The sequence below is a fragment of the Arachis stenosperma genome, chromosome 10 (assembly GCF_014773155.1).
Source record: "Arachis stenosperma cultivar V10309 chromosome 10, arast.V10309.gnm1.PFL2, whole genome shotgun sequence".
NCBI lineage: Eukaryota > Viridiplantae > Streptophyta > Magnoliopsida > Fabales > Fabaceae > Arachis > Arachis stenosperma.
Window position 1 is genome coordinate 82,571,075 of NC_080386.1, and position 23,021 is coordinate 82,594,095.

Consider the following 23,021-nt stretch of genomic DNA (forward strand, 5'->3'; position numbering starts at 1 on the left):
ACTTGAAAATAGAACCAAGATCAAATAAACAAGGCATGCAAGACACCAAACTTAAGATTAGACACTAGACTCAAGCAAGAAACATAAAGTATTTTTGGTTTTTATGATTTTTATAAATTTTTTTGTGCTTTTTTCGAAAATTATATGGAAATAGAAAAAAAAGGTTTCAGAATTCTCAATTTGAATTTTCAGGAATCATTGCAATGCTAGTCTAAGACTCCGGTCCAGGAATTAGACATGGCTTCACAGCCAGCCAAGCTTTCAAAAAAAGCTTCGGTCCAAAACACTAGACATGGCCAATGGCCAGCCAAGCCTTAGCAGATCACTGCTCCAATAGCAAGATTGATAGAGATCAACAAGCTATTGTGATGATCAGTTGAAACCTCGGTCCAATAAGATTAGACATGGCTTCACAGCCAGCCAGATTTCAGCAGATCACCATAAAACACTAGAATTCATTCTTAAGAACTCTGAAGAAAAATACCTAATCTAAGCAACAAGATGAACCGTCAGTTGTCCATACTCAAGAACAGTCCCCGGCAACGGCGCCAAAAACTTGGTGCACGAAATTGTGATCACTACTTTTACACAAAACAATCCCCGGTAATGGCTCCAAAGACTTGGTGCTCAATACCATGGCATAAACACAACTTCGCACAACTAACCAGCAAGTGCACTGGGTCGTCCAAGTAATAAACCTTACGCGAGTAAGGGTCGATCCCACGGAGATTGTTGGTATGAAGCAAGCTATGGTCACCTTGTAGATCTCAGTCAGGCAGACTCAAATGGGTATAGTGATAAACGAATAAAGCATAAAGATAAAGATAGAGATACTTATGTATATCATTGGTGAGAGCTTCAGATAAGCGTATGAAGATGCCTTCCCTTCCGTCTCTCTGTTTTCCTACTGTCTTCATCCAATCCTTCTTACTCCTTTCCATGGCAAGCTCATGTAGGGTTTCACCGTTGTCAGTGGCTACCTCCCATCCTCTCAGTAAAAACGTTGCCTATGCTCTGTCACAGCATGGATAATCATCTGTCGGTTCTCGGTCAGGCCGGAATAGAATCCATTGATTCTTTTGCGTCTGTCACTAACGCCCCGCCTGCTAGGAGTTTGAAGCACGTCACAGTCATTCAATCATTGAATCCTACTCAGAATACCACAGACAAGGTTAGACCTTCCGGATTCTCTTGAATGCCGCCATCAGTTCTCGCCTATACCACGAAGACTCTGATCTCACGGAATGGCTGGCTCGTTTGTCAGGCGAGCACTCAGTTGTCAGGCGATCAACCATGCATCGTGTATCAGGAATCCAAGAGATATTCACTAAGCCTCATATGCTTGTAGAACAAGAGTGGTTGTCAGTCACTTTGTTCATAAGTGAGAATGATGATGAGTGTCACGGATCATCACATTCATCAAGTTGAAGAACAGGTGATATCTTGGAACAAGAACAAGCGGAATTGAATAGAAGAACAATAGTAATTGCATTAATACTCGAGGTACAGCAGAGCTCCACACCTTAATCTATGGTGTGTAGAAACTCCACCGTTGAAAATACATAAGAACAAGGTCTAGGCATGGCCGTGAGGCCAGCCTCCCAGTGATCAAAAGATTCAAAAATCTCCAGATATCTAATACAATAGTAAAAGGTCCTACTTATAGAAAACTAGTAGCCTAAGGTGTACAAAGATGAGTAAATGACATAAAAATCCACTTCCGGGCCCACTTGGTGTGTGCTTGGGCTGAGCAATGAAGCATTTTCGTGTAGAGACTCTCCTTGGAGTTAAACGCCAGCTTTTATGCCAGTTTGGGCGTTTAACTCCCATTTAGGTGCCAGTTCCGGCGTTTAACGCTGGAATTTCTGAGGGTGACTTTGAACGCCGGTTTGGGCCATCAAATCTTGGGCAAAGTATAGACTATCATATATTGCTGGAAAGCCCAGGATGTCTACTTTCCAACGCCGTTGAGAGCGCGCCAATAGGGCTTCTGTAGCTCCAGAAAATCCACTTCGAGTGCAGGGAGGTCAGAATCCAACAGCATCTGCAGTCCTTTTGAGTCTCTGGATCAGATTTTCGCTCAGATCCCTCAATTTCAGCCAGAAAATACCTGAAATCACAGAAAAACACACAAACTCATAGTAAAGTCCAGAAAAGTGAATTTTAACTAAAAACTAATAAAAATATACTAAAAACTAACTAAAAGATACTAAAAAATACTAAAAACAATGCCAAAAAGCGTACAAATTATCCGCTCATCAGTGACAGAGGGGTATCCTTGAGCCTTAAACGCAAAGGATTCTTCATTCACTTGAATGATCAGTTCACCTCCATCAACATCAATCACAGCCTTTGCTGTGTCTAGGAAGGGTCTGCCAAGGATGATAGATTCATCCATGCATTTCCCAGTCTCTAGGACTATGAAATCAGCAGGGATGTAATGGTCTTCAATCTTCACCAAAACATCCTCTACAAGTCCATAAGCTTGTTTTCTAGAGTTGTCTGCCATCTCTAGTGAGATTCTTGCAGCTTGTACCTCAAAGATCCCTAGCTTCTCCATTACAGAGAGAGGCATGAGGTTTACACTTGACCCTAAGTCACACAGAGCCTTCTTGAAGGTCATGGTGCCTATGGTACAAGGTATGAAAAACTTTCCAGGATCTTGTCTCTTTTGAGGTAATTTCTGCCTAGACAAGTCATCCAGTTCTTTGGTGAAAAAAGGAGGTTCATCCTCCCAAGTCTCATTTCCAAATAACCTGTCATTTAGCTTCATGATTGCTCCAAGGTATTTAGCAACTTGCTCTTCAGTGACATACTCATCCTCTTCAGAGGAAGAATACTCATCAGAGCTCATGAATGGCAGAAGTAAGTCCAATGGAATCTCTATGGTCTCATTTTGAGCCTCAGATTCCCATGGTTCCTCATTAGGGAACTCATTGGAGGTTAGTGCACGCCCATTGAGGTCTCCCTCAGTGGCGTTCACTTCCTCTCCCTCCTCTCCAAATTCAGCCATGTTGATAGCCTTGCACTCTCCTTTTGGATTTTTTTCTGTATTGCTTGGAAGAGTACTAGGAGGGAGTTCAGTAACTCTCTTGCTCAGCTGTCCCACTTGTGCCTCCAAATTCCTAATGGAGGACCTTATTTCAGTCATGAAACTTTGAGTGGTTTTGATTAGATCAGAGACCATGGTTGCTAAGTCAGAGGTGTTCTGCTTAGAACTCTCTGTCTGTTGCTGAGAAGATGATGAAAAAGGTTTGCCATTGCTAAACCTGTTTCTTCCACCATTATTGTTATTGAAACCTTGTTGAGGTCTCTCTTGATTCTTCCATGAGAAATTTGGGTGATTTCTCCATGAAGAATTATAGGTGTTTCCATAGGGTTCTCCTAGGTAATTCACCTCTTCCATTGAAGGGTTCTCAGGATCATAAGCTTCTTCTTCAGATGAAGCATCCTTAGTACTGCTTGGTGCATTTTGCATTCCAGACAGACTTTGAGAAATCAAATTGACTTGTTGAGTCAATATCTTGTTCTGAGCCAGAATGGCATTCAGAGTATCAATCTCAAGAACTCCTTTCTTCTGACTGGTCCCATTGTTCACAGGATTCCTTTCAGAAGTGTACATGAATTGGTTATTTGCAACCATTTCAATTAGCTCTTGAGCTTCTGTAGGCGTCTTCTTCAGATGAAGAGATCCTCCAGCAGAGCTATCCAAAGACATCTTGGATAGTTCAGAGAGACCATCATAGAAAATACCTATGATGCTCCATTCAGAAAGCATGTCAGATGGACATTTTCTGATTAATTGTTTGTATCTTTCCCAAGCTTCATAAAGGGATTCTCCATCCTTCTGTCTGAAGGTTTGGACTTCCACTCTAAGCTTACTCAATTTTTGAGGTGGAAAGAACTTTGCCAAGAAGGCATTGACTAGCTTTTCCCATGAGTCCAGGCTTTCTTTAGGTTGTGAGTCCAACCATGTCCTAGCTCTGTCTCTTACAGCAAAAGGGAATAGCATAAGTCTGTAGACCTCAGAGTCAACCCCATTAGTCTTGACAGTGTCACAGATTTGCAAGAATTCAGCTAAAAACTGATGAGGATCTTCCAATGGAAGTCCATGGAACTTGCAATTCTGTTGCATTAGAGAAACTAATTGAGGCTTAAGCTCAAAGTTGTTTGCTCCAATGGCAGGGATAGAGATGCTTCTCCCATAGAAGTCGGGAGTAGGTGCAGTAAAGTCACCCAGCACCTTCCTTGCATTGTTGGCATTGTTGTTATTTTCAGCTGCCATGGGTTCTTCTTCTTTGAAGATTTCTGTTAGGTCTTCTACAGAGAGTTGTGCCTTAGCTTCTCTTAGCTTTCGCTTCAAGGTCCTTTCAGGTTCCGGGTCAGCTTCAACAAGAATGCCTTTGTCTTTGTTCCTGCTCATATGAAAGAGAAGAGAACAAGAAAATATGGAATCCTCTATGTCATAGTATAGAGATTCCTTGAGGTGTTAGAGGAACAGAAAAATAGAAGGAAGAGGTAGAAGAATTCGAACTTAGTGAGATTGAGTTCGAATTGTGCATTGAGAAGGAGTGGTACTCCATAAATAGAAAGATGTGAGAAGAGAGGAAGAGATTTTCGAAAATTAATTAAAAAGATTTTAAAAACATTTTGAAAAACTTTAATTTGATTTTCGAAAAACAAGAGTGAGAAAGAGATCAAGTAATTTTTGAAAAAGATTTGAAATTAGAAATCAAAAAGATATGAAAAAAAATTATTTTGAAAAAGATGTGATTAAAAAGATTTGATTGAAAAGTTATGCTTTTAAAAAGATATGATTGAAAAGATATGATTTGAAAACAATTTTAAAAAGATTTGATTTTAAAAATTAATGATTTGCCTAACAAGAAAAGATATGATTCAAACATTAAACCTTTCTCAACAGAAAAGGCAACATAATTGAAATGTTAAATCAAATCATTTGATAGCAAGTATCTTTGAAAAAGGAAAGAAATAGATTTTGAAAACATTTGATTGAAAAGATATGATTTGAAAAAGATTTGATTTTGAAAAACTTTGAAAACTTGAAAAAAAAATTGATTTTGAAAACAAAATCCTCCCCCTTGTGCCATCCTGGCGTTAAACGCCCAGAATGGTGCACATTCTGGCGTTTAACGCCCAATGCACTACCTTTTTGGGCGTTAAACGCCCAACCAGGCACCCTGGCTGGCGTTTAAACGCCAGTCTGTCCTTCTTCACTGGGCGTTTTGAACGCCCAGCTTTTTCTGTGTAATTCCTCTGCTGCATGTTCTGAATCTTCAGTTCCCTGTACTATTGACTTGAAAATAGAACCAAGATCAAATAAACAATGCATGAAAGACACCAAACTTAAATTTAGACACTAGACTCAAACAAGAAACATAAAATATTTTTTGGTTTTTATTGTTTTGTAATTTTTTTTTTGCTTTTTCGAAAATTATATGAAAATAGAAAATAAAGGTTTCAGAATTCTTAATTTGAATTCCAGGAATCATTGCAATGCTAGTCTAAGACTCCGGTCCAGGAATTAGACATGGCTTCACAGCCAGCCAAGCTTTCAAAGAAAGCTTCGGTCCAAAACACTAGACATGGCCAATGGCCAGCCAAGCCTTAGCAGATCATTGCTCCAATAGCAAGATTGATAGAAATCAACAAGCTCTTGTGATGATAAGTTGAAACCTCGGTCCAATAAGATTAGACATGGCTTCACAGCCAGCCAGACTTCAACAGATCATCATGAAACTCTAGAACTCATTCTTAAGAACTCTAAAAAAAAAATACCTAATCTAAGCAACAAGATGAACCGTCAGTTGTCCATACACGAAACAATCCCCGGCAACGGCGCCAAAAACTTGGTGCACGAAATCGTGATCACTACAACTTTGCACAACCAACCAGCAAGTGCACTGGGTCGTCCAAGTAATAAACCTTACGCGAGTAAGGGTCGATCCCACGGAGATTGTTGGTATGAAGCAAGCTATGGTCACCTTGTAAATCTTAGTCAGGCAGACTTAAATGGGTATAGATGATGAATAAAACATAAAGATAAAGATAGAGATACTTATGTATATCATTGGTGAGAGCTTCAGATAAGCGTATGAAGATGCTTGTCCCTTCCGTCTCTCTGCTTTCCTACTGTCTTCATCCAATCCTTCTTACTCCTTTCCATGGCAAGCTTATGCAAGGGTTTCACCGTTGTCAGTGGCTACCTCCCATCCTCTCAGTGGAAATGTTCAACACACCCTGTCACGGCACGGCTATCCATCTGTCGGTTCTCGATCAGGCCGGAATAGAATCCAGTGATTCTTTTGCGTCTGTCACTAACGCCCCGCCTTCAGGAGTTTGAAGCACGTCACAGTCATTCAATCATTGAATCCTACTCAGAATACCACAGACAAGGTTAGACCTTCCGGATTCTCTTGAATGCCGCCATCAGTTCTTGCCTATACCACGAAGACTCTGATCTCACGGAATGGCTGGCTCGTTTGTCAGGCGAGCGCTCGGTTGTCAGTCGATCAACCATGCATCGTGTATCAGGAATCTAAGAGATATTCACCCAATCTAAGGTAGAACGGAGGTGGTTGTCAGTCACACGTTCATAGGTGAGAATGATGATGAGTGTCACGGATCATCACATTCATCAAGTTGAAGAACAAGTGATATCTTGGACAAAGAACAAGCGGAATTGAATAGAAAAACAATAGTAATTGCATTAATACTCGAGGTACAGCAGAGCTCCACACCTTAATCTATGGTGTGTAGAAACTCCACCGTTGAAAATACATAAGAACAAGGTCTAGACATGGCCGTGAGGCCAGCCCCCAAATGATCTAAGAACTAGATGTCCAAAGATGAAAAATACAATAGTAAAAGGTCCTACTTATAGGGAACTAGTAGCTTAAGAATTACAAAGATGAGTAAATGACATAAAAATCCACTTCCGGGCCCACTTGGTGTGTGCTTGGGCTGAGCAATGAAGCATTTTTCGTGTAGAGACTCTTCTTGGAGTTAAACGCCAGCTTTTATGCCAGTTTGGGCGTTTAACTCCTATTTAGGTGCCAGTTCCGGCGTTTAACGCTGGGAATTCTGAGGGTGACTTTGAACGCCGGTTTGGGCCATCAAATCTTGGGCAAAGTATGGACTATCATATATTGCTGGAAAGCCCAGAATGTCTACTTTCCAACGCCGTTGAGAGCGCTCCAATTGGGCTTCTGTAGCTCCAGAAAATCCACTTCGAGTGCAGGGAGGTCAGAATCCAACAGCATCTGCAGTCCTTTTTAGTCTCTGAATCAGATTTTTGCTCAGGTCCCTCAATTTCAGCCAGAAAATACCTGAAATCACAGAAAAACACACAAACTCATAGTAAAGTCCAGAAAAGTGAATTTTAACTAAAAACTAATAAAAATATACTAAGAACTTAACTAAAACTACTAAAAACATACTAAAAACAATGCCAAAAAGCGTACAAATTATCCGCTCATCAAAGAACCACCTTCCTATTATAAACCCTTTCCCCAAAATGAGGAACCCTTCCACCCACCCCAATCTCTAATGGATGAAACCCTTGGTGTTCTTGTTCAAGGGCAAGAAGAGATGAAAAGGGATGTGCAAAATTTCATGGCCGCCTTGGATGCGGTAACAAATCAAATAGACTCCCAATGCTTGAACACTCAAGGAACTCCCATGGCCACATGTGGAGAATCAAATGAAGAACATAGCATGAAGGAGAGATTGGAAACTCCGGTGGGAAATGAGGGAAGTTGCTTTGTATTGGAACAATTAGAGGAAGCTTTAATTGTTGAAGACAAGGAAGAAGTGGTAGAAGACTTAGGAGATGTGGAGCCTCCATGGGAACTTAGAGTTGAAGAAAACCCCTCCAAGATGATTGAAATTGATGCTAGGGAGGAAAGTGCACACCTTCCAAGGCATATTCCATATGAAGACTTGGATGGGATAGAGAAAAAATTGAGTTCCCTTGGTGATGAAGAGCAAGCATTAAGTCCTAGTGGTGGAGAATCCTTTGAACTTGAAGAACCTCCTCCGGTTGAATTTGAAAGCGTTGAGGAGGTAAACTTTTTTCACCCTCCCAATTATATTTTGATTAAGGGAAAAGGTTTAGATAAAATTGTTGAACAAAGGATTGAGATTAAGAGATCTTGTAAAGAGGTGGAAGTCCTTAGAAATAGAAGGATGGGAGTGGAATACGCTTTGTCAAGATCGTTGGAAGCACCGTTACCTAGGTTGTCATCTACCCCTTCACTTGAGTGGGTAAAATTCATCTCTATTAGCTTTATTGTCCCACTTGAGTATGGTTTGCTTGAAACAGATGGTCAACTTAGGATGCTTTGTGGGATGAAGCGTAAGCGAAAGATGTTTCGTGGTTGGCGTTGCAAATCAAGGCTCATTTTGGTTGATACTTCAAGGTTGAATACAAAGGTGGGAATAGTGCTCAAATAGATGGGTCTAGGAGGTTTGTTGGGCACTTCATAGAGAATTCATCTTGTTTACCACCCGGATGGACCAATAACGATGATCAACTTCAAGACGGGTGTGAAAATAAAGTGTGAGACCCCGGATCACAAGAAGAGGATCAACTTTGGGAGCCCCAAGCTTGTGAAGAACTCTATCAACACTTGGCTCAATCCATGAGAAATCTTGGGGCACAATAGAGAACCAAGCATTGGTGGGAGTTCCAAGACGAGTACAAGCACAAGCCACCATGACAATAAGTCTCTCAACAAGTCCAACTTAAGGACTTAAAATAAAAGTGCTAAGTGGGAGACACCCCACCATGGTAAACTCTTTCCATACCCTTTTAATTTTGCTTAATAAGTGATTTGAGTTGCCATTATAGGTAGATGTTTCATATAAATTTGTTTGTACAACTGAATTGTTAGCATAGTCACATGTATGTTGTGTTTAGTAGTACATGAATAATATCAAATTGCATTTTTGTGAATTGTATGATGGTTGATTGAATAAAGAGTTGTGAGCAGTATAGGGAGCACCTGAGCACAATTTTTCTGCTTAAAGGGCATGATAAAAAAAGGGGGTTAGACGCGCGCGCACGATGTACGCGCACGCGTCCCTGAGTAGCTGCATCATCACCCAAATTCCAGAGAGTTGGGCCTCTCTTGGGCAAACATTATGCCCTGAGCCCAACACAACCCACGCTGACGCGCACTACGTGCGTGCGCGTCCATACAGCTATAGAAAAATGCACGCGGACGCGCACCTGCCGCGTCCGCGTCGATCTGCTGCTGCAACTTCTGGGCCAATATCCAGAGAATTGCACTAGATCTGGGCCAACTTTGAGCCCCAGCCTAACTCATCTTATGCGAACGCACATTTGCCGCGTGCACGCCCATCTACAAAAAGAGCAAAGGACACGAGCGCACACATCGCGCTAGCGCCCTTTATGATAAACTGCCAATAAACGCGGACGCGCCATTGCCGCGTGCGCGTCCCCTAGCTGATACCGTCATCCCAGGCCTTTGTCCAGAGAGTTGGGCGCGCGCTGAGCCCACTATAAGCCTCCAGTCCAACTCCATGTACGCGTTCGGGCGCTGTACGCGCACGCGCTTCTGCATAGTCTCCCCACCCACGCATGAGCGCGCTGTACGCACATGCGTAGGTCCCTAATTTTATCAATGTACGCGGACGCGCACATGGCGTGCACTCATCGATTCGGAAAAGGGGATAACCCTAGTGCGCGAAGAGCACTGCGCAGCAGCGCACATCCCTCTTCTTCTCCCTCTCACCGTCTTCTTCCCCCTCTCTCCTTTCCACAGCCTCTGCTCTGCCGGCCACCACCACCACACGGCCAGCCCCTCTCTCACCATCAGCACCAACCCTTCTTCGCTTTCTCTCTCTCTCACTTACCCACTCCGCCCCTGTCTCTCACTCCCTCGTCGCCGCTAGCAGCACCCTCGCTGCTTCACCGTAACCGCCACCCTCCGTGGCGGCGTCCTGCGCCCAGCTCAATCCCTCTGCTTCCATACTTCCCTGCTATACTACCATTTTCACTCTGCTCCCAGGTTCCTGCTTCAACTCTGCTTTCTGTTAATATTTCATTTCTATTAGTTTTCTGTTAGTTAGCTAGAATTGGAACTTGGCATGTTAGGTTAGATAGAAATAATTGCTGTTAGGTAGCTAGGACTGGATAGAGGATTCTAGGCCTGATAAGTGCTTCGTTTGTGCATTTTCGCTGTTTGTTTACTTGGCTACTGTATAATTGTCCGTTTGTGCTCTTTTATACAATTTGTGTTGCTGAATGCTATCCCATTGCTGTTATGCTTGACTGATGTTGTAACTATGCTGTTTGTGCTATTTTGCTATCTGAGAACATCCAATTTTAAGCTGGGATGTTGCCCAATTTTTAAGAAATCTATTTTCATTTTAGTCTCTATTGCAAATTTGGGCTAATTTTCGTTTACTTTTGACTTCCAGGATTTGCACCAATCATTGTGAACATGATTTCTATGTCTAGCCACAACTCCTCTTTTATTGAGCCTAAATATCATCATGCCACTAATCAACTTTTCTAACTCACTAATTTCTTTAACCATTTAACTTCTACTCATATTTAACCCTCTTTAACCATTCTTTGAAAAGTATGATGATTTTATGGCTTAATGAGTAAGAGTTGTTGACTTTTGTGAACATTGCATTCTTGGTTTACTTGTTCACTTATGCTTACTTGTTTACCAATTTTTTTTTCAAAGATCAGTTCTCATCATGATTGTTCATTAGCCAATTGATACCCTGAACATGCTTTCTTTGCTTTGTGCTAAGTGCTTCACTGCTTATATTCTATCATACTTTTCAGGATGTCGGACAAAGGAAAAGCCATAGCCACTACCTCCAAGAAAAGAAAGCATTATACACCCTCTATTCCCTCCATTTACAAGAATTATGCTAAGAATCCGTTGAATGACGAAGAAAAGGAAAATCAGTTGCTACCTTCTACCGATCCAACCAAGTTTCCTAATCTTTACTGTGAGCTTCACCTTTCCAAGTATCGGATGACAAAACTAAATATTGAGAAGAAGCTTGTCCTTTCCAATGATGTGAGACGAGCCATTACTAGTCGCATCCTAGAGTTAGGTATGGACTTTGTTGATAGAGATTTGGGAGATATCAACATTTCTTGGGTTAAGGAATTTTATTGCAACTTCTTCTGTCGTACTCTGGATTCAGTTCAGTTGAGGGGTAGAGAGGTCATGATCACTGAGTCAGCCGTAGAGGAGGCATTGCAGTGCCGACATCTTACTGATGGCACTTGCGCTCATCAACAGGCTGAGTTAGCTATTCACAGCATGACCTTTGACTATGAAGCGCTTAGGCGCGTGATTGGTTTACCAGATGCCACTTGGGTCATGGATGCGAACAACACTAAGCCTAAGGGGATGCTATTTGCTCATTTGACTAGAGAGGCTAAGACTTGGCAGATGATATTTGCCCACTATGTCTTACCCACCACTCATTTTTCTGAGATCCCTTTGGAGATGCTACTTTTGATTGGTTGTGTTATGGAGGGAAAGGAGGTTTATTTTCCTCGACTTATACGGCAGTGTATGTGGCGAGCACATATTCGTGGCCTACTTCCATTCCCTACCTTGGTTACCAGTATGGCCGCCTTAGCTGAGGTTCCCTGGTTGGATGATGATGTGATACCACCACCCCCAAATGACGATGACAAGGAGGTTACTATTCCTTGGGGTGGCTGGGTGCACGAGAAGCCCCTGGCTAGACGCTGATCTAGGGATAGAGCAGTGGTAGGGACAGCTGGATCTTCAGCAGCCCCGTCCTCTTCTACAGCAACAGCTCCATCTTCTTCGAGAGCCCCTTCTTCAGCACCTGAGCCGACTTACCTACTGGTTCAGCATCTGTTTCGGTTTCTGGAGCGCGAAAAGTGCCAAATCATGCGCCGACTGGATCGGATGGATCAGGCACTCATCTCCCTGGGTGCTGAGTTACCTCTGCTTCTAGACTCTCCAGCCTCCGATGAGCAGGATCATCAGGAGGAGGATATTGATGAGCCGACTCAGCAGGATGCACCTATAGACATCCTGGTGGACTCCATTGGACTTCACTGTGTCACAAATCCTCAAGAAGGTGGTCAAGTGTTGATTCGGATCTTCTTGAGCACCTCCTCCAAATGAGCAATTATTCTGCACAAGAGTGATGAGCTGAGGTTTTTGCTCGAAATTGTTGGCATGGATTGTTGGCTTTTGGATGCTACTTCCACAGTTGCCTGGGTTTGGATTGATGTAAGAGCCTAACACTCTTCTATCCTCCCCAGCATGATTTGCCCTACCTCCTCCCCCATGGTTATGAGCCTCTTCTTAATGTTGGTTTTCCATGTTGCCTTCCATGTTTAGTTCAAAGTGTTCCTCCTCCTCTTCAGCACCGATTGCACGTTTTGCTCTTGCTTCCCTCCTTAATCTAAGGAGGGTCCTCTCTGGTTCAGAATCGAAGAAAGTTGAAGCCCCGCTTCTTCTCCCTGTCATACAACCAACAAGTAGAGGCAAGTAACAATATGTGCAGATAGTATTGCTGTTAGAATTACAGTTAGTTGTGAGTGATGCAATATATCAAACAGTTAGTGGGTTAGCAAAATGAATAGTAAATAATAAAGAACACGAAAGAGTAGAGGGGGAAGGGAAGAAGTTAACCAAGACAGAAAGTAAATTACTCAAATAGAAAATTAAATCAAACAAAACAAAAATGCTCAATCTAGTGATCTCCTAATTTAATCGTTGTTGATGCACAATCAATCCCCGGCAACGGCACCATAACCTTGATGCAGGTGGAAACTGTCTCTCAACAAATTTCCTTCGGTAAGTGTACCGAATTTGTCGTCAAGTAAAAACTCACAATAGAGTGAGGTCGAATCCCACAGGGATTGATTGATCAAGCAACTTTAATTAGAAGAATGCTCTAGTTGAGCGAATTCAGAATTTGGGTTGAGATTTGCAGAAAATAAAATGGCGGTAATGTAAATGACAGAAAAAGTAAATGCTAGAATTAAAGAGCTGGAAGTAAATGACTGAAAGTAAATTGCAGAATTGAAAATGGGAATGGGGTGTTTGCTCATAAAAGTAAACGCATAAATTAAAGAGAATGGGTAAGATCAGAAATGGGGAATTCATTGGGCTCAGGAGATGTTGCAATTCTCTGAATCAAGTTCATTTTCATCTCTTCCTCAATCAATGCACTCATTGATCTCCTTGGCAATCTTAATTGATCGAATTACAATTTCTTGCAATTCAATCTCTCAAATCTTGATCAATAGCCAATTCCTTGGTCAATTGCTCATGAGAAGAGATGAAGTGTGGTCACTGATTATACCACATGCATTTCCCAAATCAGGTGTTGAGAGGATTATAGTCACATATCCATCCAAACCCAATTTGGTCCAGCATGAGAAAGCATTTCTAGCTTGATCTCTTCATTCCTCTTCCAAGGTTCAGAAGAGATCTAAGTTTGAATAGCTTCTTTTCCAAGATAACTACCCAATTGGATGAAGATCGAAAGTTTTCAAGTAAAATCAAGAGAAAAGATAGAAGAAGAATAATTAAAACTAGTATTGATCCATCAATTTACAGCAGAGCTCTCTAACCCAATGAAAGGGGTTTAGTTGTTCATAGCTTTAGAAAATGAAAACAAAGATGGAGAATAAATCATGGAACTAGAAGAGCAGAGAAAGTAAAAATACAGAGAGTAGTGCTATTTTTCAACTCCCAGAACATCTTAAATAATTCAAAGCTACTCCTATATATACTACTCTTCTCAGCTTCTAGTTGGCTCTTCAAGTCTTGGGCCTTTGGATCTTTAGTTTGAAGCAGTTCTCTTCTTCATTTGGGCTTGGTTTTACTTGCAGAGAGAAAGTGTGAAGTGGGCAGAGACTTTAGCTCAGGACGTTAGGGGTGTTAACGTTTAGTGAAAGTATGAGTTCGGGAACGTTAGTGACACTCAACATTGTCACTAACGTTCCAATGTACCCCTTTGCCTCACGTTAGAACCCACGTTAACTAGGTTAACGTGGCTTCTAACGTGGCCTTGCCAACCTTCAAGAATGTTAGTGACACTCAACATTGTCACTAACGTTCCAGTATGCCCCTATGTCTCACGTTAGAGTCCCACGTTAACTAGGTTAACGTGGCTTCTAACGTGGCCTTGCCAACCTTCTAGAACGTTAGTGACACTTAACATTGTCACTAACGTTCCAGTGTGCCCCTATGTCTCACGTTAGAGTCCCACGTTAACGAAGTTAACGTGGCTTCTAACGTGGCCATTCTTAGCCATCCCCAATGTTAGTGATAATGTTGAGTGTCACTAACGTTGGCTCATCTTTCACTCATCAACGTTAGCTTCCACGTTAACTAAGTTAACGTGAAAGTTAACGTGGCTCCTTGGGGGTTTTGTGGGTGCTTCCAACATTAGTGACAATGTTGGGTGTCACTAACGTTGTCGACCTCCCTTGCTTCTTACGTTAGCTCCCACCTTAACCAAGTTAACGTGGGAGTTAACGTGGAACATTGCACTTTAGGCCAACGTTAGTGACAATGTTGAATGTCACTAACGTTGGCTTCCTTCCCCCTTTTAGCGTTAGAGGCCACGTTAACTAAGTTAACGTGGACTCTAACGTGGCCAGTTATGATCATTGGCCAACGTTAGTGATAATGTTAAGTGTCACTAACGTTAGCTCAAAGTCCCCTTCTTCACGTTAGAGTTCACGTTAACTTAGTTAACGTGACTCTTAACGTGGGCAATGATGGCTTCGAGAGCGTTATTGGCAATCACTTTTCTCATTAACTTTGCAAGTTACCTCACATTCCACGTTAGTGGCCACGTTAATTAGATTAATGTGACTGCTAAGTGGTTCTTCCTTGCTTCCTTTGGTGCTGAAATCAAGCAATAGAGTGCATCAAAGTTCTAGTCCAAGTCATGGGTAATGCAATATACAATTTGTCACTAAACTCATACAAAATCCTCATGAAATCATGTAAAATGCACAATGTATGCTTGAATCAAGGTATAAGTGAATATCCACCCAAAACTAGCTTATTTCCTAAGGAAATGCATGAAACTACCCTAAAAACAGTAAAGAAAAGGTCAGTGAAACTGGCCAAGATGCCCTGGCATCAGCAGCCCCATGAGGAGCCGATCCCGCAGCCTCAGACAAAGTCCGCACCTACCATTGTACCTTCCCCTGATCCTCCGGTTTAGCATCGAGGACGATGCTCGATCTTAAGTGTGGGGAGATCACCGGTAGCATCATTAGAGGACCGGTGAACATTTTTGCCGCTTTCCTAGTTATCTTACTTTGCATACCTTTTGTATATATTTGATGCATTTTGAGTTTATTTTGGATACTCTTACTATTTTGGTTCGTTTTGGATACCTTTACTGCTTATTTTGGATTTTAGATGTTTTGGATGCTTTTGGATATTTTAGATGCTTTAGATGCTAGATTCCATACCTTTAGTTGGATTTTTCTTTATACATTTTTGCATGTCTTCTTTTGTATATCTTTCTTTTTAATTTGTGGTTGTGATTAGAAACCATGTTTGGAATTGTTAAAACTTAGTCACCCTTTTCGCATAAGAAATTGGTTTTAAGTGAAAAAGGAAAGGGTAAACTAAGGAAAATTTTTGAATTTTTCAATCACAACAATGCTTAGTCAAGTATTGAGATTTTCCAAGAAACTTAATTATAGGGCACCAACCCAATTGATTGAAAAAAAAATTTTTTGAGGTAACTTGCTTGAATTTCATACTTTGTGAAGCATGTATTGAATTAAGAACATAAGCTTGTGAGACTTGAGCCTATTGATGTGGTTACATTTTATAACCACTTATTTTCCATTCTTGTGTGCAATTATTCTCTATCTATGATTGCGATCCTTGATTTGCTTGGTTCTATATGTCCATTTATTTCTTGTATTCATGCATTTGCATGATTGAGGCCATTATTTCATTAGCCCACTTACCCAAATAGCCTACCTTTTACTCTCCATTGTTAGCCAATTTTGAGCCTATGCTTAACTAACTTGTTCTCATTTTAGCACATTACAAGCCCAAGGCGGAAAACCAATGAAAAGTCCTTGTTTGGATCTTTGATTAGCCTAGGCTAGTGAGAGTGTTTATTATTCAAAGATGGTGAGGCTTGGGAACATTGGATGGGATAAAAAGGGTAGTACACTTTCATATTTAGGAATTGGGAACATATTCATGTATTGATTGAATGTATAAGACCTTATGCAATTGATGTCCTTGTACAAAGTATAAAAAAGAAAAGAAAAAAAAAGAAGAGAAAAATAAAATGAAAAAAAAGGAATATAGAAAAAAAAAGAGAAGAAAAATAATAAAAGGGGACAAAATGCCCCAAGGTGAAGTTCAATAAAAAGGAATCAATGCATAAGTGTTATGAATCAAGGAATAGAATGCATGAATATGTAAGAAAAAAGTGAAGAATGGGTAGTTAGAATCGTTTGAACTTATATAGGTCATTATATAGGTAGGTGGGAAAGTCTATGCTAATCCAATATCTAAACTCTAGTCCACTTAACCATAAATGATCCTACCTTGACCCTAACCCCATTACAACCTAAATGAAAGACTTCATGATGAATGTATGCATGCATTGAATAGGTGTTGATTGTTAGAAGGAAATTAAATTTTGGAAAGCATGATTGGAAGAGAATTGAGTGAATTAACCCTTAAACACTTGAGTGACTAGAGCGGATACACATCCGGTGAGGGTTCGAAAGTTCAATTACATGTGTTCACCCATATTATCTATATTCTTGCAAGCTTGAATTTTTTTGATAATTCAATACAATTGTGGTTTGGATTTGATCCATGTCGCCCCAGTTCTTGTGCTTACACATGTTTCCTTGGGAATTGATTTGTTTGAACTAAGCATTTGCATTCACTTTAGGTAGTTGCATTTAGATAGGTTCATATAGTTTAGTGCATTCAAATAAATGTCATACCCCTTAGTTCCTTCTTATTTTAGCATGAGGACATGCTAAGGTTTAAGTGTGGGGAGGTTGATAAACTCCATTTTTAGGGTTTATCTTGTATTGAATTTAGAGTATTTTGATGACATTTTCTCGCATTTAGCCTATGAATTAGCATGGTTTTGTAATCTCTCCCGTATTTGTGCTTAAGTGTAAAAACATGCTTTTTAAGCCTTATTTTGATGAATTCTAATTCCTCTTTGATTCCACAAGATGCCTTGATGTGTTTGCTAGTATTTCCAGGATTGAAATGGGCTAGGCATGGATCAAAGGGAGCAAGGAAGGAAGCATACAAGTGGAGAGAAGCATAAAAAGTCAAAGAAGTGGAATTAGCCATGCACGCGCATGCGCACAAGGTGCCCGCGCGCACATTGCAGAATCGGCCAAGGACGCGCACGCGTACCATGCGCGCACGCGTCGCAGTCCGCACATGACTTCATTAAAGCAACACGTGCCTGGCGATTCGGAAGGGTTTCTGGACCCATTTTAGCGCCAATTGCTGATAGAAAGGAATAAAAGGATCAAGGATTGAAGGGGGAAGAGATGGAAGTTAGTTACCATTAGTCATAGTTTTAGTTTAGAGTAGTTCTAGAGAGAGAAGCTCTCACTTCTCTCTAGAATTAGGATTAGGTTTAGGTTAATCTCTCTTCTTAGATCTAGGTTTAATTCATGCTTTAATTCACTTCTCCTTTATCAAGTCTTAATCTTCTCCTCTTCCTCTTTCTAGTTATGTGCTTTAATAATTGTAATTCTTCACTTTGTTTTGGATAGGTTGTTGTTCCTTTGTTTTCTTTCAATAATGCAATTTTGAGGTAATTCATGATAATTGTGATTTCCTTGATTTGTTGTTGTTAATTCTTTGCAATAATTGTTGTTAGATTCTATTCTTGTTATCAATTTACTATGCTTTCCTTTTATGCCTTCTAAGTGTTTGATGAAATGCTTGGTTGGATTTTAGAGTAGAATTTTATACTCTTGGCTTGGAAAGGTAACTTAGGACCTCTTGAGTTACTAATGTCCAAGTAATTGATGATTGGGATCCATTGACTCTAGTTCTCACTAATTGAATTAGTGGAGAGTTAGCACTTATGGACTATGATTGATATAGCTCATTTGACTTTCCTTTACTACTAGTTAGAGGATGATTTAATGAGATTAATCCTTGCCAATTCTCATATTGTGGTTAGTGATTAGGATAGAGATCCTTGACCACCAACCCTTGCCAAGACCTTTTTAGCCATTAGTTTACTTTCTTGCCATTTATCTTCCATGCTTCTTATCAAAACCCCAAAATAACTCATAACCAATAACAAGACACTTTATTGTAATTCCTAGGGAGAACGACCCGAGGTTCAATACTTCGGTTTATAAATTTAGGGGTTTGTTACTTGTGACAAACAAAATTTTTGCATGAAAGGATTATTGTTGGTTTAGAGACTATACTTCAACGAGATTTCATTTGTGAAATTCTAAACCGTCAAAAATCTAATCATCAGCAAGCAATATATCAATTAGCTTCCCGACGTTCGAACACTCAAGGAACCCCCATGGCTTCATGTGGACAATCTAATGAAGAACGTAGCATGAAGGAGACATTAGAAACTCCAGTGGACAGTAAGGAGCATGAATTTATACTGGAACAAGTGGAGGAAGCCAGAATTATTGAAGAGGAAGAAGTGGTTGAAGACTTCGGAGATGCAGAACCTCCATGGGAAATTCAAGTCATAAAGCCTCCTTCCAAGGTATTTGAATTTGTTGTTGAGGAGGGTGTACAACCCCCAAGGCATGTTATGGTTGAAAACTTGGAAGAGGTTGATCAAGAGATGGAGATTCAAGAAGAAAAAGCACAACCTCCCATGCCCTTGGTGAACAATGAAGAGGGAATTGAATCAGAAAAAAGCTACCAAGAGGAAGAGGTTGATATTGAAGAAGCTTGCAAAGAGGTGGTAGTTGTCAAAGAAGAGCACAAGGGAGTGGAGCTTGCAATTTTATTAAAAAAACCTCCCCCTAAGTTGCCATCATCCTTCACAACATTCAAGTGGGTAAAATTCATATCCCTTAGATTCCTAACCCCACTTGAATATGGGCTACTGGAATTTTGCATAACATTCATTGCATCTGCATTTGCATCTTATTCGAAAAAAAAAATCGCACGTGATGCGGAAGAAAAGAATTGAACAGAGAGTCACGCGAGAGCGTGGCTGGAGGCGCGCCATTAGGATAATTTGACCCCACGCGACCACGTCATGTGGAACTTTGGCCTCCCGCGCGACCGCGTCACCCACGCGGCCGCGTGCCATGCAAATCGATGTCAAAAAGGTGCATGGCCGAAAGTTGTGCTGGAATTGGGCTGGACTCGTGCTAGAAGCCCAAGCCCTCCCACCCGAACGCGTACCCCACGTGGCCGCATCATCTTTCAAAAATGGCCATCCATGCGATCGCGTCACCCACGCGACCGCGTCACCCAGATTTTTGGCAAAATGCAATTCAAACAGAGAGTTGTCCGAATGCGAGGCTGCACTCGCCCCACTAGCACAAATCAAGTGACGCGATCGCGTGACCCACGCGTCCGCGTCGCCTGACCTTATTGCGCACCACGCGGCCGCGTCTCCCACGCGACCGCATCGCCAGCGTCGCACATCTTAACCTAATATGCCAAATTATTTTTTCTTTTCTTCCCCAGTCCTAATTTTTCCTACCTCCTTTCTTACTTACTTATTCTTCCATTCTTTCCCTTCTCATTCTTCTTATCCTTCATTTTCTTTTACTTAATTGCATACTTTCATTCATTGCATTATTTTCATTAGTGTTGGAATTTTATTTAGGTCATTGTTTTTTTTTCTATATTTTTGTGGATTATTTGACAATTATATATTACTTTTTAAAAGGGTTGCTTGCATGTTCAATTTAATAGCTTATTTACCGTGCATGCTATGTGTTTGTGAAAACGCCCGTATGGCATTGTGCACTATTTTTAACATTTCTTTTAATCTACTACTATAAATGCCTGCTTTTCACAAATTCCATTTACTATTTTATTAATTAAATATAATTGTTAATACAAATGTTATTGTTAGTTTCTCACGACTAACAATACGTTAAAGCTTTTGATGCTTGATCTATGCTACTCATGCCCTTGCCGGCATGCTAATAAACATCTTGCATCCAATACTCCCCATGCCTTGTTATATATCCATTGATGAACTGATCACATGGAATCGCGACCATGTCTTTCATTCACTATTTTTTACTTGGCATGATTATCACTCGTACCGCCCTCCTCTTTGCTCCATCCCTTTGACTTCATGTCCCTTTCTATTCTCCCTTTTTCAGGCTGGCCACCAGAACGGGTAAAGAGAAAGCTTCTACAACGAGCAACAGCTGAGGAACCACAACACCCACCCACCTATACATCTCTGCATGCACTGAGGACGGTACAATCTTTAAGTGTGGGGAGGTCAATACCGATCTCCACGGGTTAGTTAGTCCCTTCTCAACACCAATTTTTGTTTTTCATTGTTGCATTTGCATGTTTGATTGCATGTTTGTTTCTTGTGCATATTTTACCACTTGGTTAAAGTAATATTTTATTTTTCAAGAAATTTTTATAGTATTTCACTAATTTGAATAAAACTTTTTGAAAAAACTTGTTTGAAGAAATATCATTTTGGAACATAGTTTAGAGCTCGAACACACAAAATCAGTGAGATTTTGAGCCTATTTGATTGGTTGCATTTTATCAACCAATATTTTATTTTTGGTGTGTGTTTTTCTCTCTAAAATTGTGATCTTTGTCTTGCGTAATTCTATATTTCCATTGTTTGATGTATGCATGCACTGATATGATTGAGGCCTTAGTTTCACTAAGCTTACATACCCATATGGCCTTATCCTTTCATTATCCTTTGCAAACCAATTTGAGCCTAATATACCCATTTGTTCTTTACTCTAGCTCATTACTGACTCTAAGCAGAAAACAATAATGTCCTTAATTTGAATCCTTGGTTAGCTTAGACTAGTAAAAGTGCTTATGATTTAAGTGTGGGGAAGTTGTGTTTGAAAATATTTGGTTTGAATAATTAGGTGTTGTATATTTTAGTGAAAATGTGCAAAATAATGGTTGAGCACATGTTATTGCATTCAATACTTTAATTATATGCATTGAGAAAAAAAATGAAAAAGAAAAAGAAAAGAGCAATTAATAAAAGGGGACAAAATGTCCCAAAATAAATAAGTGAAATCAATGCATATGAGCTGTACTCAAAACTTGGAATGCATAAATATGTAGTAAACACAGTTGATGGGAAGTTAGATTTTGTATTTTAATTAAATGGATTGTCTTGAGTTAGGTGGAAAGTTTATGTTAATTAAGGATTCAGATTTTAGTCCACTTGGCCAAATACAATACTACCTTGACCCTAACCCCATTACAACCCTTAAAAGACCTCTTGATTTGTGTATTGGTGCATTAAATTTTTGTTGATTGTTAGATGAAGAGCAAGCTATAGAAAGTAAGATTAGTAGAGAATTGAGAGAATTGACCCTAGACACTTGAGAGTTAGAATGATATACACTACTAGTAAGGGTTTAGTGCTTAATTCTATGTTCCCTGCTTTTATGAGCTATCTTCTTCTTGCAAGTTATTTATATTATATTTTATGATTTGAATTAGTGAAATCCAGTTCATATTTATTCTTGAAAGATTTATTTACTTTTTCACCAAGTTGGTAGAATCATTTTAGCATGTAGTTGCATTCACATTCATAGGTTGCATTGCATGAGTCTTGCCTTTTCCTACTCATTTATTTGGTCTCCTTAAGTTTAGCATGAGGACATGCTAATGTTTAAGTGTGGGGAGGTTGATAAACCACTATTTTATGGTTTACAATGTGTTTAATTGTGTGGTTTTATCATGGTCTTTACCCACTTATTCATATAATTAGCATGCATTTATATTTCCTTCCTAAAATTATTACATGATTGAAAACATGCTACTTTGGTCTTAATTTAGCTAATCTTAATCCTCTCTTATTACCATTCGATGCCTTGATCTGTGTGTTAAGTGTTTCAGGCTTTATAGGGCATGAATGAGTGAGAGATTGGGAAGGAAGCTTGCAAAAATGGAAGGAACACAAGAAATTGAGGAGATGACCAGCGAGAAGTGACGCGTACGCGTCAGCAACGCGACCACGCGGAAGAAAGGAATTTGCAGTGACGCGGCCGCATGGCTCACGTGACCGCGCTGATTGGAAAAGCACAAGTGACACGGAAGCGTGGACGACTTGAACGCATGGCAGGGAAAAACGTGAATGACGCGTCCGCATGGATGACGCGATCGCGTGGGATGCGCAATCTGCAGAATTACAAAAGTCCCTGGCAGAGATTCTGGGCCACATTTTAACCCAGTTTTTGGCCTAGAAACACAGATTAAAGTCAGGAAACTTGCAGAGACTCAGGATGCTCTCATAATTCATAATTTTAGTTTTAGATGTAGTTTTTAGAGAGATAGGTTCTCTCCTCTCTCTTAGGATTTAGGTAGGATTTTTAGAAATTAGGATTTAATTCGACTCTTCATCAGGTTCAATATTTCCTTTACTTTATATTTATCTCTTATCTTTGATACTTTAATGCTTTTATTGGTATTTGATTTGTGTTGCCCAATTGGCTTATGAACTTTTCATGTTAGGATTATACATTATTGAGATGTTTTTAGATTTATGATTTCAATTCAGCTTTCCACCTTTTTGGTCTTGGTTAAGAAATCAGTAACTCAGGAGTTATCTTAGCTCAACATAATTGATAACTGTTATCTTTGCTAATTGAATTGAACTTCAATAATCCCAACATTTTCTTAGGAAATAAATAGGATTCAAAGGTCAAACTAATTAGTCGCTTGACTTTCCTTTGCTTTAGCAAAGGTTAACTAAGTGGAATTAAGATTCAACTTTCATTATTATTGATAAGAATAACTAAG

General features: G+C 40.2%; 1 non-coding gene across 1 annotated transcript; it reads left to right on the forward strand.

The window, feature by feature from the left end:
- Nucleotides 1-3,776: 3,776 nt before the first annotated feature.
- Nucleotides 3,777-3,880, forward strand: LOC130958510 (small nucleolar RNA R71). The gene has a single exon (XR_009077627.1). It is a non-coding gene; the product is annotated as a small nucleolar RNA R71 (small nucleolar RNA).
- Nucleotides 3,881-23,021: the final 19,141 nt, after the last annotated feature.